This window comes from Nycticebus coucang, chromosome 2 (genome assembly GCF_027406575.1).
Source record: "Nycticebus coucang isolate mNycCou1 chromosome 2, mNycCou1.pri, whole genome shotgun sequence".
NCBI classification, from domain to species: domain Eukaryota; kingdom Metazoa; phylum Chordata; class Mammalia; order Primates; family Lorisidae; genus Nycticebus; species Nycticebus coucang.
In genome coordinates, this window is record NC_069781.1 from 132,085,318 (window position 1) to 132,103,714 (window position 18,397).

Here is an 18,397-nt window from a genome sequence, read left to right on the forward strand (position 1 = left end):
CACCTAAGACCATCCTGCATATCAGATATTTACATTATGATTCATAACAGTAACAAAATTACAGTTATGAAGTAGCAACAAAAATGATTTTATGGTTAGGGGTCGCCACAACACGAGGAACTGTATTAAAGGGTTGAGGCATTAGAAAAGTTGAAAACCACTGCTCTAGATTGAGACATCAAAACATCTGAAATTTCATTTATATACAATGGGAAATGTGTGAATGTTTTGAGTTAATTGACTTGTGGTGAACATTGAATAATTGCAATTTCATCTCATAAGAGATTTAAAATAAAAATACCTATCCTTCTTAGGCCCTTGGTTCTAATGTTCTCAATGAACATTGTTGAGTTCTGAGAACACAGAGGTCTGGACTGTTGCTCAAGTCCACAGAGAGTCAGTAACAGGATTAGAGCTAGGAACCCTGCCACTTGACCTTACAGGCATCCCTGCACAACAGCTCAGAGACTCTGGAGACAAAGAATTTAGAGCTTGTGACTTAGAAAAGAGGACAGGGTCCCACCACACATTTTGTGTTTGTAAGAGCATTAGAAGTCAGAAGAATGGAGCTGGGCATAATATTTTGGGCTGAACTGTTGTTTGCTGTTTCTTTTCTATAGGGAGCTATCACTTCAGAGGGGAAAGTGTGAGTTTACAGCCTGTTCTGCCAGCTTGCCCACTGCTTGTATTTCCCACATGGCAAGAGCGGGCCTTTGGTTCTTCACAGGGGCTAATGCATCTAACAGAGGTTTCTGCTAAGAAAAGTTTTGCTTCTTTCTGAAGACACCTGTTCCAATATAGCTTCTTCTTCTTCTTCTTCTTCTTCTTTTTTTTTTTTTAACAAAGCATGGAAACAGTCTGTGGTGATGGTCCTAAGTAGAGTTGCTTATAATGGCTGGGAAGGACACTGCTGAAATGGACAAGTAGACTAAAGTCACAGGCTTAGCCTTCATGTTCTGCTTGGAGAAGTGGTGTGGACACAGGAGAGAAGCCTGCTCCTGGGCACCTGCCAGGGTATTTTGGATGAAATTCTTGAGTTTTGCTATCAGCTCAGTTGGTAGCTACTGTGCCCAGTACTCACCAGAGGCCCAGACAGCACAGCAACAGCTCAGGATCCCCTGCAAGAGTCCCTTCTGGTAACCTCATTGTCAGGTTGGCTTCAATGACATAGCAACAGTGTGAAAGTTTATGAGTTTTTAATACTTATACTTCGTTCCCATTACTAGGTATCTACCAATAAGAAATAAAATCATTTTATCATAAAGGACATTTGTACCAGATTGTTTATCACAGCTCAGTCTACAATTGCCAAGATGTGGAATCAACCCAAATGCCCATCAATCCATGAGTGGATTAATAAACTGTGGTATATGTATGTATACCATGGACTACTATTCAGCCATAAAAAGATGGAGACTTTACATCTTTTGTATTAACCTGAGTAGAGATGGAAAACTTTCTCCTTAGTAAAATATCACAAGAATGGAAAAGCAAGTATCCAATGTACTCAATACTAATATGAAGCCAGTAGAGAAACTAATACATACCCACACGAAAGAAAAATTCAATTTAATTTGAGAAGGGGAAAGTGGGGAGGAGCGAGGGGGATTGGTGTGTTCCCATCTAATGGACACAATAGGGGCATATGGCACACCTCTTGTATGTGAGACACAAGAGGGCCTTTACCTAACAAACGCAAACATTGTAACCTAATTGTACCCTCATATTACTCTGAAATAAAAATGAAAAAAAAAAAAAAAAGAGTTTTTAGTACTTAAAGACCCTGGGGGCACATGGCATGTCTCAAGGACACACACACACACATAGACAGGTTGGATAGTGCAGACAAAAGTGGGGGGGGGAGAAAGAGAGAGAGAGAGAGATAAGGGACCTGCGGGCCAGCACCTTTATTGGGCCTGGGGAGTTATCCAAATAGGCTTCTCAAGGGGACCTTAAATTGATGGGTTTAAACCAAGCAGGTACTAGTGTCAGCAGGTCATACTGTGACTGAGAGATTATCACTTTAAGTTCTCAGGTAAATGTCTGAATGGTCCTTTTAAGGGAAGCAGCAGGAAACCAGGGAGCCTAGCCTGCTAGGTAGAGGAGAGGCCTCTATTATCTCTGGCCACCAACTAGAGCCATTCCAGTGGGGCATAGTATTAGAAACTGTGTCAGAAGTGACTAAGCCCTGCTTCTGGTATGAAAAAGTTAAACAAACTTGTATTTTAAAATGGATACTGTATTTTAACATTATAAGCACTTACTACACAGGCCTTTCAGGAGCTTGAGAATAAACAAGGACAGCAACCACCTTAACAAATGGGTCCGTTCCTCTTACAAATGCTTCTGAAATTTTGCTCAGAAGAGATGCAAAAGCCTTCACTGAAGGAGAATGAAAAAAAAAAAAAAACAATGATTTTTGTCAGGGGAAAATCATTGAAAAATGAGACTAGCTGCTTCTTACCTAATGTGTCTTCTGGAGATAGATGGTATTTCATGGAGTCAACCAAACAGGAAATGCATCAGTGTATGAAATAACAGTAGCTATAAAAGATTTTTCTAAATTCTCTTCAGACTCAAGAACAATAACAATGTCAGTGTTCAGGAGATGTAAGCTCTCTGCCATGTGTTGAGGACTAATATAGAGTTCAGCAGCCTATTGGAGGTCTCAGAACTGTGCTGGATCTTATGCTTCAATGGAAATATTAACCACTTAATTATCTTTGCCAGAAAGACCCAGGGTTGCAGAAACTAAGAGCTTTGCTCTGAACATCCTTTCTCAAATGGATGGTTGTTCCACAGAATGACCATTTTCAATAATGGAAGAATGACAAGTCATCCAAGTTCTGATAATTAAGTTTGTGCACTTGTCCTAGGAAAAGTGTCATATCTGAATATTGCTATGGTCACATTTGAGGTATTCTCCTTGAGAAGCTATGCATTGATGCTAGTGCCTAGTCCACCCTTCAAAGCAATTTTGGAACTCTTTTTCTGGAATGGCCATCAGAGCAGCTGTCATACAAAGGTCTAACACTTAAGTTTGCAAACTCATCCCAGAAAAATGCTCTGTACTTCATTGCTGCATATCACTGTGGTCACCTTCCAAGTACTCCCTTGGGAAACTATGCACTGATGCCACCCTTAAAATAATTTTGGTTCACCCTTCAAAACAATTTTGGAACCCTTTTGCTGGAATAACCATCATAGCTGTCATCATATGAGGTCTGACAATTAAGTTCACAAACTTGCCACTGTGGGCTTACATTGGTAGCACTGTACACACAACTCAGTAAGGTTTCATACCTTGATATATCAGTGTCTCACAGCTGTGTTTGTGTTGACCTATGGCAGTGCTTTGCTAAGTGGTGTTCATTATTGTTGTGTGTTTTTGTGTGCCATATGATGACCACGCTGATGGTCATTCCAGAAAAGAGCTCCAAATTGCTTTGAAGGGTAGACTAGGCACTAGGACTGATGCTTAGTTTCCCAAGGGAGCTATGGTGATAGCTTGAAGGTGACTGCGATGATATTCAGCAATGAAGTATGTGGCACTTTCCCTAGGATGAGTTCATGAACTTAATTGTCAGACCTCGTAATGCCTCTTCAGATCTTCTTCCCCTTAGCAGGCTGGAAGTGGGGAGATTGGGGCATGGAGGGAAACCACCAAAGGCAAAAGCTACCACATAAGCCACCAGGAAAATGTCCCAGTGATCTCTGGCAACTATTAGTACAATGTTTAAGGGCAGAGTGGGCCTAGGTGCAATCAGGTAGAGGGAGTACACAATAAAGGGATTTATTGCATGAAACATAAAAGAAGAGAGAGCAGAACAAAGAGGTCAGAGAAACAGCATTTTGAGAGAGGAGGTAAGAGACACAGAGGATCTGGCATGGTAGAAAGGCACTCAATGTGTACAAGCACATACGGGAACGGTAGCATGGAGGGCATGGATCTGAAGTGTTCCCAAATTAACTTTCTGAAATAACACAGGTGTTGAATGAATTTAGAACATACATGGAGAAGCCTAGGAAAAAGATCGGGGTGGCAGACACACTTCACAAATCTGACTGTCTTTCTCTGCACATCAGCCTCCCTGAGGATGGTGTGGTTAGGAGGATCAGAGCTGAAGGTGGGCAAGAGGGCTCAGCAGACAGAAGGTACCTGAAGTAAATACATTTTCCTCTATTGAAGAAACACAGTGAGTACACTGAGTCCCAGCTGTAGCTCACCAATAACCGCTGAGCAGGCTACACTTTGTGTCTCAGGTCACCAGTGGGTGAACTTGTTAGTCAACTTGGGCTGCTATAACCAAACACCACAGACTGGGTGATGTAAACAGCAGAAATTTATTTCTCAAAATTCTGCAGACTATACATCCAAGATCAAGGTATCAGCCAGGTTGGTTCTTTCTGAAGGGAAGAATAAGGGAAGAATCTATTCTAGGACCAAATCATAATGCAAAGAAACAAACAAAATTATCAAAACAAGAAATTACTCCTGGTAACTACAAATATAATGGTAGAAATTAAAAATTCAACAGAAGTCTTAAATGATCAAGTTGAGAAATATTCCAAGAACAATAAAAGTCAAAGGTACACAAAATTAAGAAAATAAGCAAAATTGAAACAAGTGATCATATCAATGTATACAGTTATGATTTAATAAAAAAAAAAAAGAAAAGAAACAAGTTGCTGATTACAAAAGTAATCACAATTCTCTACCTCTCCTAATATCCATGCTGTCTTTTTCAGTTTGGGCTGCTACAAAAAGAAACTATGATAGATTGGGTGCCTTAAACAATAAACATTTGTTTCTCATGGTCCTAGAGGCTGGAGGTCCAAGGCTAGGGTGCTGCAGATCCAGAGTGTAGTGAGGTCCCACATCCTGATTAATAGATGGTTATCTTCTCACTCTAACTTCATAAGACAACAGAGAGACAAATAGAGCAAGTTCTCTTCTTATGAGAGAACTAATTCCATCAGAGGGCTCTACCCTTGTGCCCTAATTACCTCTCAAAGATTACATCTTCAAATATAATTACATTGAGGATTAGGGTTTCAACATATGAAATTTGGAGGGTCATAAACATTCTGCACAAGTCCTTTGTGTTGGGACTGCACAACTCCTGCCTACAAACAGTGGAGTCTATTTTCCCTCCCCTTGAATCTGGGATGGATCTTTTAGTTGCTTTAATCAATGGAATGTAGCAGATGTGTCCTAGAAGTTCTGAGTCATGGCCTAGGACCTTGTACATTTCTGCTTGCTATCTTGGAATCCTATCCAGTTGTCATGTGAACAGACCCAGACTAGTCTACTGGAAGGCAAGAAAGCATTTGGAGGGAGATGAGCTATCCTAGCTGAGACCATCTCTTATGTCAATCCACTACCAGCAAGCCTGGCAGCTGACCACTGATGTAGGAATGAGCTCCGCCAAGACTTAGATAGACTGTCCAGCTGAGCCAAAACCGAAGTGCTGACATAAAAAAATCATCAGCTAAATAAATGAATGGTGGTTGTTTTAAGCCACTAAATTTCAGGGTAGTGTGTTACATAGCAGCAGCTAATTGATACAATATTCATTACAAAATTTTACAAAGAGGTGACAAATATGTAGAGAATATTTTGTAAGCACTTTATTTGCAATGTATATTTTGTAAATAAAGGTACCTTTAGCTATAATTTCCCATAATCACTACATATGGCAACCTTAGGGGTGACTTTTGGGAAACCCTGTGTAGTGTCAGAACTCTGTAAATATAATAAAAACACTGAATTACACACTTTGAAAGGTTGAAATCTATGGTATCTGATATACATGGTATTCCAATTAAAAATAAACGTAATAGGCCAGGTGCAGTAGCTCATGCCTGTAATCCTAGCACTCTGTGAGGCCAAGATGGGTGAATTGCTTGAGCTCAGGAGTTTGAGGCCAGCCTGAGCAAGATCAAGACCCTGTCTCTAAAAATAGCTGAGTGTTGTGGTGAGCGCTTGAGGTCCCAGCTACTCAGGAGACAGAGGCTCAAGGATCACTTGAGCCCAGGAGTTTGAGGTTACTGTGAGCTATGATGCTACAGCACTCTACTGAGGGCAACAAAGTCAGATTCTGTCTCAAATAAATAAATAAATAAATAAATAAATAAATAAATAAATAAAAATATAAGTTGAAAAAGCAGAATTCTGGAGATTCAGAGTATAGGACTTCAACATAAGAGAAAAACAAAGGGAATGCCCTGAACAATATAAATATCCTAAGACAACAATTATGTGGCAGTCTTGGTTGGAAAGGAACAATTCAAGATTAGAACAGAAGACAGAAGACTCTGAGCACAATGTCCCCAATTCAAAAATAAAGTTGATGTTGATGGATTTGAATACAGTCAAAAGAAGTTTCCAATATAACCAATATGGTGATAAATTAGTGCATAGAAAATTGAATAAATGGAAAAATGAGGGGCGCCCGCTCCACGCCCTCGGTCCCCGCGCCGGCCTCAGCTCCCTCGCGCGCCGCAGCATCCCCGCCGCCTCCAAGACTCCCCGCCGCCCCCTCCCCGCGCGCGGCAGCGTCTAGTCGTTGCCGCCATTCCTGGCGCGGGAGCTCGCCGGGCCGGGCGCCGCCGCAGGCAGGACGCGCGCTCCAGATTTTGTTGATAGCAGACAGTGGGAAGAAATCGGTGCTGAGATGTTTGATGACACTGATCACCAGAGCAAAGATTTCTGAAGATTCCTTTGTAGAAAAGACTGGAAGGTTTTCAGAGACACAAGATACAGCTGAGACTTCAAGCCAGAGTAGAAGTTGCAATAGGATCGAACAGAAACCAGCTGAAAACAAGACAGAACCACTTTGCTCCACCACACCAGACAGGGCCCCAGTTTCTCAGGCCACAACACTGTACGGGCCCTGGATAAAACCCCAGGGGAAAAACCAAAGGGAGTAAACCATGGGGCGGAATCAGCGGAAAAACTCTGGTAACATGAATAACCAGAATAGATCAACCCCCCCAAGAAAAGATACGGCAGATGTGATTGAAGATCCCATTCATAAACAACTGGCTGAGATGTCAGAAGTCGAATTCAGAATTTGGTTTGCAGACAAGATTAATAAAATGGAATTAGGAATTCGAGGAGAAATTCAAAAACTGTCTCAAGAATTTAACGAATTTAAAGACAAAACCACCAAAGACTTAGACACACTGAAACAAGAACTTACAGCCCTCAAAGATATGAAAAATACAGTAGAATCCCTCAGTAACAGAATGGAGCAAGCAGAAGAAAGGATTTCTGACATTGAAGATAAAGTCTTCGAACGCTCCCAATCTCTCAAAGAGGAAGAGAAATGGAGAGCAAAAACGGATCACTCACTCAGAGAGCTCTCAGATAATTCGAAAAAAAATAACATAAGAGTTATAGGAATTTCGGAGACTGATGACGTGGCAGCCAAGGGCACAGAGGCCCTTCTACATGAAATTATGAAAGAAAATTTTCCAGACATGCCTAGAGAATCTGAAATTCAGATAGCAGACAGCTTCAGAACCCCAGCACGATTCAACCCCAATAAGCCATCTCCCAGACATATCATAATTAGCTTCACTAAAGTTAACATGAAAGAGAAGATTCTCAAAGCAGCCCGGCGAAAGAAAACTATAACGTACAAAGGTAAGAATATTAGAATAACTGCAGATCTCTCTGCTGAAACTTTTCAAGCCAGAAGAGGCTGGTCATCAACTTTTAATCTCCTAAAGCAAAAAAACTTTCAACCCAGGATCTTGTATCCAGCTAAACTGAGTTTCATCTATGATGGAGAAATTAAATACTTCAATGACATTCATATGTTGAAAAAATTTGCCATAAGTAAACCAGCTCTTCAGGATGTTCTCAGACCTATCCTCCACAATGACCAACCCAATCCTATACCACAAAAGTAAACTCAATCAGAAACTTCGGATCAAACTCCAACTTCCACACTGGCGAAAGGATTAAAAATGTCCACTGGACCTTTGAAAAACTCGATACCCAAAATTCCACCAGACTTATCCTTACTCTCCATCAATGTGAATGGCTTAAACTGTCCTCTAAAGAGGCATAGGTTAGCTGACTGGATACAAAAACTTAAGCCAGATATTTGTTGCATACAAGAGTCACATCTCAACTTAAAAGACAAATACAGACTCAGGGTGAAAGGATGGTCATCCATATTTCAGGCAAATGGTAATCAGAAAAAAGCAGGTGTTGCAATTTTATTTGCAGATACAGTAGGCTTTAAACCATCAAAAGTAAGGAAGGACAAGAATGGTCACTTCATATTTGTTAAGGGTAATACTCAATATGACGAGATCTCAGTTATTAATATCTATGCACCCAACCAGAATGCACCTCAATTTATAAGAGAAACTCTAACAGACATGAGTAACTTGATTTCCTCCAGCTCCATAATCGTTGGAGATTTCAACACTCCCTTGGCAGTGTTGGATCGATCCTCCAGCAAGAAGCTGAGCAAAGAAATCTTAGATTTAAACCTAACCATCCAATATTTAGATTTAGCAGACATCTACAGAACATTTCATCCCAACAAAACTGAATACACATACTTCTCATCAGCCCACGGAACTTACTCCAAAATTGATCACATTTTAGGTCACAAGTCTAACCTAAGTAAATTTAAAGGAATAGAAATTATTCCATGCATCTTCTCGGACCATCATGGAATAAAACTTGAATTGAGTAACAACAGGAATCTGCATACCCATACAAAAACATGGAAGTTAAATAACCTTATGCTGAATGATAGCTGGGTCAGAGATGAGATTAAGAAAGAAATCACCAATTTTTTGGAACAAAATGACAATGAAGACACAAGCTATCAGAACCTCTGGGACACTGCAAAGGCAGTTCTAAGAGGGAAATTTATAGCACTGCAAGCCTTCCTCAAGAGAACGGAAAGAGAGGAAGTTAACAACTTAATGGGACATCTCACGCAACTGGAAAAGGAAGAACATTCCAACCCCAAACCCAGTAGAAGAAAAGAAATAACCAAAATTAGAGCAGAATTAAATGAAATTGAAAACAAAAGAATAATACAACAGATCAATAAATCAAAAAGCTGGTTTTTTGAAAAGGTCAATAAAATAGATAAACCTCTGGCCAACCTAATCAGGAAAAAAAGAGTAAAATCTCTAATATCATCAATCAGAAACAACAAAGACAAAATAACCACAGACTCATCAGAAATCCAAAAAATCCTTAATGAATATTACAAGAAACTTTATTCTCAGAAATATGAAAATCTGAAGGAAATAGACCGATACTTGGAAGCACGCCACCTTCCAAGACTTAACCAGAATCAAGTGGAAATGTTGAACAGACCCATATCAAGTTCAGAAATAGCATCAACTATACAAAACCTCCCTAAAAAGAAAAGCCCGGGACCAGATGGTTTCACGTCAGAATTCTACCAAACCTTTAAAGAGGAATTAGTACCTATATTACTCAACCTGTTCCAAAATGTAGAAAAAGAAGGAAGACTACCCAACACGTTCTATGAAGCAAATATCACCCTGATCCCCAAACCAGGAAAAGACCCAACAAGAAAAGAAAATTATAGACCAATATCACTAATGAATATAGATGCAAAAATATTCAACAAGATCCTAACAAACAGAATCCAGCAACACATCAAACAAATTATACATCATGACCAAGTTGGTTTTATCCCAGGGTGTCAAGGCTGGTTCAATATACGTAAATCTATAAATGTAATTCAGCACATAAACAAATTAAAAAACAAAGACCATATGATTCTCTCAATTGATGCAGAAAAAGCTTTTGATAATATCCAGCATCCCTTCATGATCAGAACACTCAAGAAAATTGGTCTAGAAGGGACTTTTCTTAAACTGATAGAGGCTATCTACAGCAAACCCACAGCCAATATCATATTGAATGGAGTTAAATTGGAATCATTTCCACTCAGATCAGGAACCAGACAAGGCTGCCCATTGTCTCCATTGCTTTTCAACATTGTAATGGAAGTTTTAGCCACCGCAATTAGGGAAGAAAAGGCGATCAAGGGTATCCATATAGGGTCAGAAGAGATCAAACTCTCGCTCTTCGCAGATGATATGATTGTGTATCTGGAAAACACTAGGGACTCTACTACAAAACTCCTAGAAGTGATCAAGGAATACAGCAGCGTCTCAGGTTACAAAATCAACATTCATAAATCGGTAGCCTTTATATACACCAACAACAGTCAAACTGAAAAAGCAGTTAAGGACTCTATCCCATTCACAGTAGTGCCAAAGAAGATGAAATATTTGGGAATTTACCTAACAAAAGACGTGAAAGATCTCTATAAAGAGAACTATGAAACTCTAAGAAAAGAAATAGCTGAAAATGTTAACAAATGGAAAAACATACCATGCTCATGGCTAGGAAGAATCAACATTATCAAAATGTCCATACTACCCAAAGCAATATATAATTTCAACGCACTCCCTATTAAAGCTCCACTGTCATATTTTAAAGATCTTGAAAAAACATTACTTCGTTTTATATGGAATCAGAAAAAACCTCGAATAGCCAAGACATTACTCAGAAATAAAAACAAAACAGGAGGAATCACACTACCAGACCTCAGACTTTACTACAAATCGATAGTGATCAAAACAGCATGGTATTGGCACAAAAACAGAGAAGTAGATATCTGGAATAGAATAGAGAACCAAGAGATGAATCCAGCTACTTACCGCTATTTGATTTTTGACAAGCCAATTAAAAACATTCAGTGGGGAAAAGATTCCCTATTTAACAAATGGTGCTGGGTGAACTGGCTGGCAACCTGCAGAAGACTGAAATTGGACCCACACCTTTCACCATTAACTAAGATAGACTCTCATTGGATTAAAGATTTAAACTTAAGACATGAAACTATAAAAATACTAGAGGAGAATGCAGGGAAAACCCTTGAAGAAATTGGTCTGGGTGAGTATTTCATGAGGAGAACCCCCCGGGCAATTGAAGCAGCTTCAAAAATACACTACTGGGACTTGATCAAACTAAAAAGCTTCTGCACAGCTAAGAACACAGTAAGCAGAGCAAGCAGACAGCCCTCAGAATGGGAGAAGATATTTGCAGGGTATAACTCTGACAAAGGTTTAATAACCAGAATCCACAGAGAACTCAAACGCATCAGCAAGAAAAAAACAAGGGATCCCATCGCAGGCTGGGCAAGGGATTTGAAGAGAAACTTCTCTGAAGAAGACAGGCGCACGGCCTTCAGACATATGAAAAAATGCTCATCATCTTTAATCATCAGAGAAATGCAAATCAAAACTACTTTGAGATATCATCTAACTCCAATGAGACTAGCCTATATCACAAAATCTCTAGACCAGAGATGTTGGCGTGGATGTGGAGAAAAGGGAACACTTCTGCACTGCTGGTGGGAATGCAAATTAATACATTCCTTTTGGAAAGATATATGGAGAACACTCAGAGATCTAAAAATAGATCTGCCATTCAATCCTGTAATTCCTCTGCTGGGCATATACCCAGAAGACCAAAAATCACAACATAACAAAGATATTTGTACCAGAATGTTTATTGCAGCCCAATTCATAATTGCTAAGTCATGGAAAAAGCCGAAGTGCCCATCGATCCATGAATGGATTAATAAATTGTGGTATATGTATACCATGGAATACTATGCAGCCTTAAAGAAAGATGGAGACTTTACCTCTTTCATGTTTACATGGATGGAGCTGGAACATATTCTTCTTAGTAAAGTATCCCAAGAATGGAAGAAAAAATACCCAATGTACACAGCCCTACTATGAAACTAATTTGGGACTCTCACATGAAAGCTATAACCCAGCTACAACTTAACAACAGGAGGAAGTGGGAAAGGGGGGGGTGGGTAGAGGGAGGGGAATCGGTGGGATCACACCTGTGGTGCATATTACAGGGGTATTTGCGAAACTTGGTAAATGTAGAATGTAAATGTTTTGGCACAGTAACTGAGATAACGCCGGAAAGGCTATGTTAACCACTGTGATAAAAATGTGTCAAATGGTTTATGAAGTGAGTGTATGATGCCCCATAATCATATCATTGTATACAGTTATGATTTAATAAAAAAATTAAAAAAAAAAAAAAAAAAAAAAAAAAAGAAAAATGAGAAAAGTTTAAGTCCAGAAAATACAAAAAGCTGATTAAGAAAGAAAATGTAACCACAGTGCACTATATGACTTAGCTGTGAATAAGCTGCACAGTAGGTTGGAATGCAAACACAACTATGTACATAACTAAAACTTTATGCAACTATATAGATAGAAAAGGAAGTACATGTGTCTTTGTGGATAAGGAGAGGAAAGGAATTAACAGTAGACAATATATAAAACTGAAAACTCAAGAAATAGCAGTATAATCAAATATAGCACATAGATAAATGGATATAAAAGCCAAAGAATTAAAACAACACATAGCCAAAATAGTTAAAACCCTTTATCTCAGAGGAGTAAATTTTGGAAGTTTTATGGGTGAGGCAGGGCAATACTATTTGCATTAGTAGCCTAAATACATTTTGATTTTAAAAATACCTATGTAATTTCATTAGAAATTTGAAAAGCATGCTATGGACATGTACATATAAAAGAATGCATAATCTCTGTTGGAAGAATCTAAGTTTTGTATACTCTCTCTCATACTTTCTCTCTTTAATCAAGATCCTGTACAGTACTTTTCAAAAAATAATACAAGAAAATTTCCTAGAATTAAGGAAGACAATTATTCAGATTAAAACAGACTACTGTATAGTTTTATAAGAGTGCTTGTTACCACATATATCTTTGAAGCCAAGTTCAGGAAAATTAAATTAAATTTTTCCTTTTGAAGAATCTGCCAAAATGTTCAGACTAAAGCAGTTTAACTATATGTAACAACAACAACAACAACGAAAAGCACACCTTTGACCCATGAGGTTGTATGACAACTGGCTTGTTCCTTTCAGGGTCATCAGATGTCACAGATGCGTTGCATGGAAGTTAATCCGATTTTTACTGCCCTACCTCCAAATTCCCCAGTGGTCAAACTTTTAAAATATGAACAACAACAACAAAACTAGCAATGAGACTTGGTGTGCTGATCATGGAAGTGAAGGAGAAATTTGTTTTCTGTATAATTTGAAAACAGAACATTTTACCCATTGGGCAAGTGCCATACTCTTTTCCTATTAAGAACAGGGTGGGTTGGAAAAATTAATAGTGATAATGAATTGGTTCTGGTTTTCTAGTACTATTACTTCTATTACTTTCTAATGAATTGGTTCTGGTTTTCTATTATTTATCTGTCTGTCTGTCTCTCTTTATAGCTTACCCCCAAGAAAACATGCCTGTTGATCACACACGTGTCTCAAAAAACAAAACAAAACAGTTCTTCGCAGGAAAAATATGGGTAAAAGATATGGTATTAGAATTCTTTTGCCATTCCTCTTTTCTCCATCTCAAAAGTCTATTTTTTTTAAATGATAAGGATCAGAGAGAAAATAGTAGTCACATGTAAGAGACAAATAATTAACATGCATACTATAGAGAGGCTGTGCATATTGGCAAAAAAAGAAATAAAGTGGACTAAGAATATAAGCTGGCAATTCAGCAAAGAATTCCAACTGTTTATAAATGTGTGTGAAGATCTGTAATATCAAAATGTAAGTGAAGCAATGACAGACCAACTGGACTGGTAAAAATTCAAATGGGCTGCACATCAGGAAGGCAGCAGCAAAAAGTAGGTAATCAGGGAGAGATGGCCTCAGAAAACAAGGGTGCTACAGGGCTGGCCTCACTCCTCAACCAGATGGGCCCAGGTTCCAGAGGGCAAAGAGCTAGTCTGCCCAGTGCTGAGACTTCTCAGCAAGGAGGAAGGCCAGCAGAGTGCTCTGGGTGGTAGGCCAGGGGCTCAGCCCACCATGGCACCTGGTGGTGGTTCAACATTGGTCATGGATGGATGGGTGGATGACAGGGCTAGGACAATGGGTCCTAGCCCTCCCAGGAGCCTCTTCCTATAGCTGGATCTTCTTCTCTCTCAGCCCTCCCCTCACTGCCCAGGCCACCACCCCCCAGAGGCAGACAGCCCCACACTCCAGCTGTGTCCCTGCTCGCCACATCCCAGGCTTACCCTTACTCCCCACCTCTGCCAGAGCATCAGCAGATGGGGAAAAGAAGGAAGGGAAAGGAACACGAATACCATATCTTTCACCCATATTTTGTCCAGCTAAAGACTGTTTTAAAAGCCAGTGTAAATTTATGAGGAAAAAAATTAAGGACAAATAGGAAGTAATGGAGGAATTTAACAAACTGTAATTAAACATAGGAGCACAGCAAGTGAAACAAGTTAGATTTCATTTTATTTGAGGGCTCATTTGTTTTTATTTATTTTTTATTTCAAATTAACATGAAGGTACAAATTTTTAGGTTACATTGTTCTCACTTCTAGAGTAAAGTTCCATTTGTGAAAGAGCCCCTGACCCAGGGGGTCTGTTATATATCCTCACAATGCACACATTAGGTGAGATCCCACCTCATGCCCTCCCTCCTTCTGCCAATCATCCTTCCCCCTTCCCCCCCACTGCCCTCTATCCACATATATATATTGATTTCACATTAATGTGGAGTACATTGGATATTTATTTTTCCATTCTTGCAATACTTTACTAAGAACAATGTATTTCAACTCCATCCAGGTAAATGTAAAAGATATAAAGGCTGTATTAGTTTACAGTCCATCAGCTGTGTAGAAGTGTTCCCTTCTCTCCATTTCCGCTCCAGCATCTGGTGTTTTGTGACTTTGTGATGTGTGCTAATCTTGCCATGGTTAGGTAATATCTTAGAGTGGTTTTGATTTGCATTTCTCTGACGATTAAAGATGATGGGCATTTTTCATATTTTTTTGGTCATTCATCTGTCATCCTTGGAGAAGGTTCTGTGCAAATCTCTTGCCCACTTATTGAGGGGCTTGTTTGTACTTTTCTTATTGTTTAAGTTGAGTTCTTTGTATATTATCAGGCCTTTGTCAGATTCATAACATGTACCAATCTTCTTCCATTCTGAAGGCTGTTTGTTTACTTTGTTTGTGGTACCCTTAGCTGTATAAAAACTTTTTAGCTTGATCAAGTTTCAGTTATTTATTTTTGGTGTTGTTGAAATTGCTGGGGGGGGGTCTTCCTCATAAAGTTTTATCCAAGGCCAATAGCTTCAAGTATTTTCCCCACACTCTCTTCTAGAATTTTTGTTGTTTTGTTTCTTAAATTTAAATCAATTTTTGTCAATGATGAGAGGTGTGGGTCCAGTTTTAGTCTTCTACATGTGGATAACCAGGTCTCCCAGAACCATTTGTTAATAAGGATATTTTTCCCTTATTATTGTTAGGCTTATTGAAGATCAAATGACAATATCTGGCTGGGTTCATCTCTATCCTATTCCATAGATCTACATCTCTATATCTGTGCCAGTACCATGCCATTTTAATCGCTATAGCCTTGTAGTCTATCCTGAAACCTGGCAACGTGATGCCTCCAGATTTGCTTTTATTTCTAAGAACTGTGTTTGCTATTCAGGTTTTTTTCTGATTCCAAATGAATCGCAGTGCTATATTTTCAAGTTCTTTAAAGTATGACATTGGTGCTTTGATGGGGATTGCATTAAATCTATAGATAGCTTTGTGTAGTATGGACATTTTAACAATGTTGATTCTTCCCAGCTACAAGCATGGCATGTTCTTCCATTTTTTGATATCGTCTACTATTTCTTTTCTCAGAGTTTTATAATTCTCTGTATAGAAATATTTCACGTCTTTTGTTAGATATATTCCCAGGTATTTCATCTTCTTTGGTACTATTGTAAAAGGAATAGAGTCTTTTATTTTATTCTCAGCTTGACAACTGTTGGCATATACGAAGGCTACTGATTTGTGGGTATTGATTTTGTATCCCAAGACTCTGCTATATTCCTTGATCACTTCTAAGTGCTTTATAGTTGAGTCCCTTGGGTTTTTCAGGTCTAAGATCATGTCATCTGCAAAGAGTTTGACCTCCTCTGTCCCCATGTGGATTCCTTTGATCTTTTTCTCTTGCCTGATTGCAATGGTTAGGACTTCTAACACTATGTTAAATAGCAGTGGAGACAGTGGGCATCCTTGCCTAGTTCCCGAGTTAAGTGGAAATAGTTTCAGTTTTACTCCTTTCAAAATGATATTGGCTATGGTTTGCTGTAGATAGCCTCTATCAGTTTAAGGAATATTCCATCTAAACCTATTTTCTTGAGTGTTTTTATCATGAAAGGATGCTGGATATTATCAAAAGCCTTTTCTGCATCAACTGAAAGAATTGTATGGTCTTTGTTTTGATTCTACTTATGTGGTGTATTATATTTATAAATTTGAGTATGCTGAACCAAACTTGCATCTCTGGGATAAAACCCACTTGATTATGGTATGTATCATTGTATTCTGTCTGCTAATATCTTGTTGAATATTTTTGCATTGATATTCATTAATGATATTGATCTATAGCAGCAGTTCTCAACCTGTGGGTTGTGACCCATAGGAACTGTATTAAAGGGCCATGGCATTAGGAAGGTTGAGAACCACTGGCCTACAGTTTTCTTCTTTTGGTAGGTCCTTTCCTGGTTTGGGGATCATGGTAATATTTGCTTCATAGAATGTGTTGGGGAGGATTCCTTCCTTCTCTATATTTTGGAAAAGTATATGCATTATAGAAACTAGTTCTTCTTTGAAGGTTTGATGGAATTCTGGTGTGAAACCCTCTAGTCCAGGACTTTTCTTTTATGGGAGATTTTGTATAATTGATGCTACTTCAGTACTTGATATTTGTCTATTCAAGATTTCTAAATCTTTCTGGCTGAGTTTTGGAAGATATTGTGCTTCCAGATATTGGTCTATCTTGTCTACATTTTCACATTTCTGAGAATAGAGTTTTTTATAGTAATTGTTGAGAATCTTTTGTATTTCTGTGGCATCTATTATTATTTCCTTTTTATCATTTCTAATTATAGTTATTACAGATCTTATTTTTCTGTTTCCAAAGTCACTCAGGGACCAGACTAGCCAAGCATTTATCAATTTTATTAATATTTTCAAAGAACCAACTTTTTGTTTTGCTGATCTTCCAAATAATTCTTTTGTTTTCAATTTCATGTAATTCTACTCTAATTTTGGTAATTTCTTTTCTTCTTCTTGGTTTGGGATTAGATTGTTCTTCCTTTCCAGTTGCTTGAGATGACTCATTAGGTTGTTGACTTACTCTTTTTCTGTTTTCTTGATGAAGGCATCTAATGCTGTAAATTTCCCTCTAAGGACTGCCTTTGTAGTATCCCATGGGTTTTGATAGTTTGTGGATTCATTATCATTTTATGCCAGAAATCTAATGATCTCCTTGATCTCATCTATGATCCAGCTATCATGCAGCTTAAGGTTACTTAGTTTTCATGATTTTGAGTATGAAAATTTCTGTTGCTGTTGAGTTCAACTTTTATTCCATGATGGTCTGAGAAGATACAGGGGATAATTTCTATTCTTTTGAATTTGTTGAGGCTAACCTTATGTTCTAAGATATGATGAATTGTGGAAAATGATCCATGAGCTGATGAGAAGAATGTATATTCAGTTTTGTTTGGATAAAATGTTCTATAAATGTTTGTTAAGTCCATTTGTTCTAGGGTCTTGTTTAAGTTCATCATTTCTTTGTTTAGTTTCTGCTTGGAGGATCTGTCCAGTATTGCCAATGGGTGTTAAAATCTCCAACTATTATAGTGCAGGAAGATATCACATTATTCAGATCAGTTAGGGTTTGTTTTATATATTGAGGAGTATTCAGATAGGGTGGATAGATGCTAATTATTGAAATATCTTCATATTGTATTTTTCCCTTGACCAAAGTTTCCATCTTTGTCTTTCATTATTTTTGTTGGTTTGAATCCAATTGTATCTGCAAACAAGATTGCAACCCCAGAATATTTTTCTGCTTTCATTTGCCTGGAATACCACTGGCCATCTCTTCATCCTGAGTCTTGTTTTATCCTTTGAGGTAAGGTGAGTTTCTGGTAGGCAACAGATATCTGGCCTGAGATTTTATATTCAGTCAGCCAGCCTATGCCTCTTTAAAGGAGATTTCAAATCATTCACATTAATTGAGAGAATTGATAGATATGACAGAGTTTTGGTCATCTTGTTATTCAGAGATCCAGAGCTTATTTTTATCCCTTTCACCATTGTGGAAGCCAGGCTTTGTTCTTTAATTTCTCGGTAAGTTCACTTTGGTGGTGTACCATCCTGCTGATTGTTATGAAGAATGGGTCTGAGTATTTCCTATAGAGCTGGTCTAGTCATGGAAAA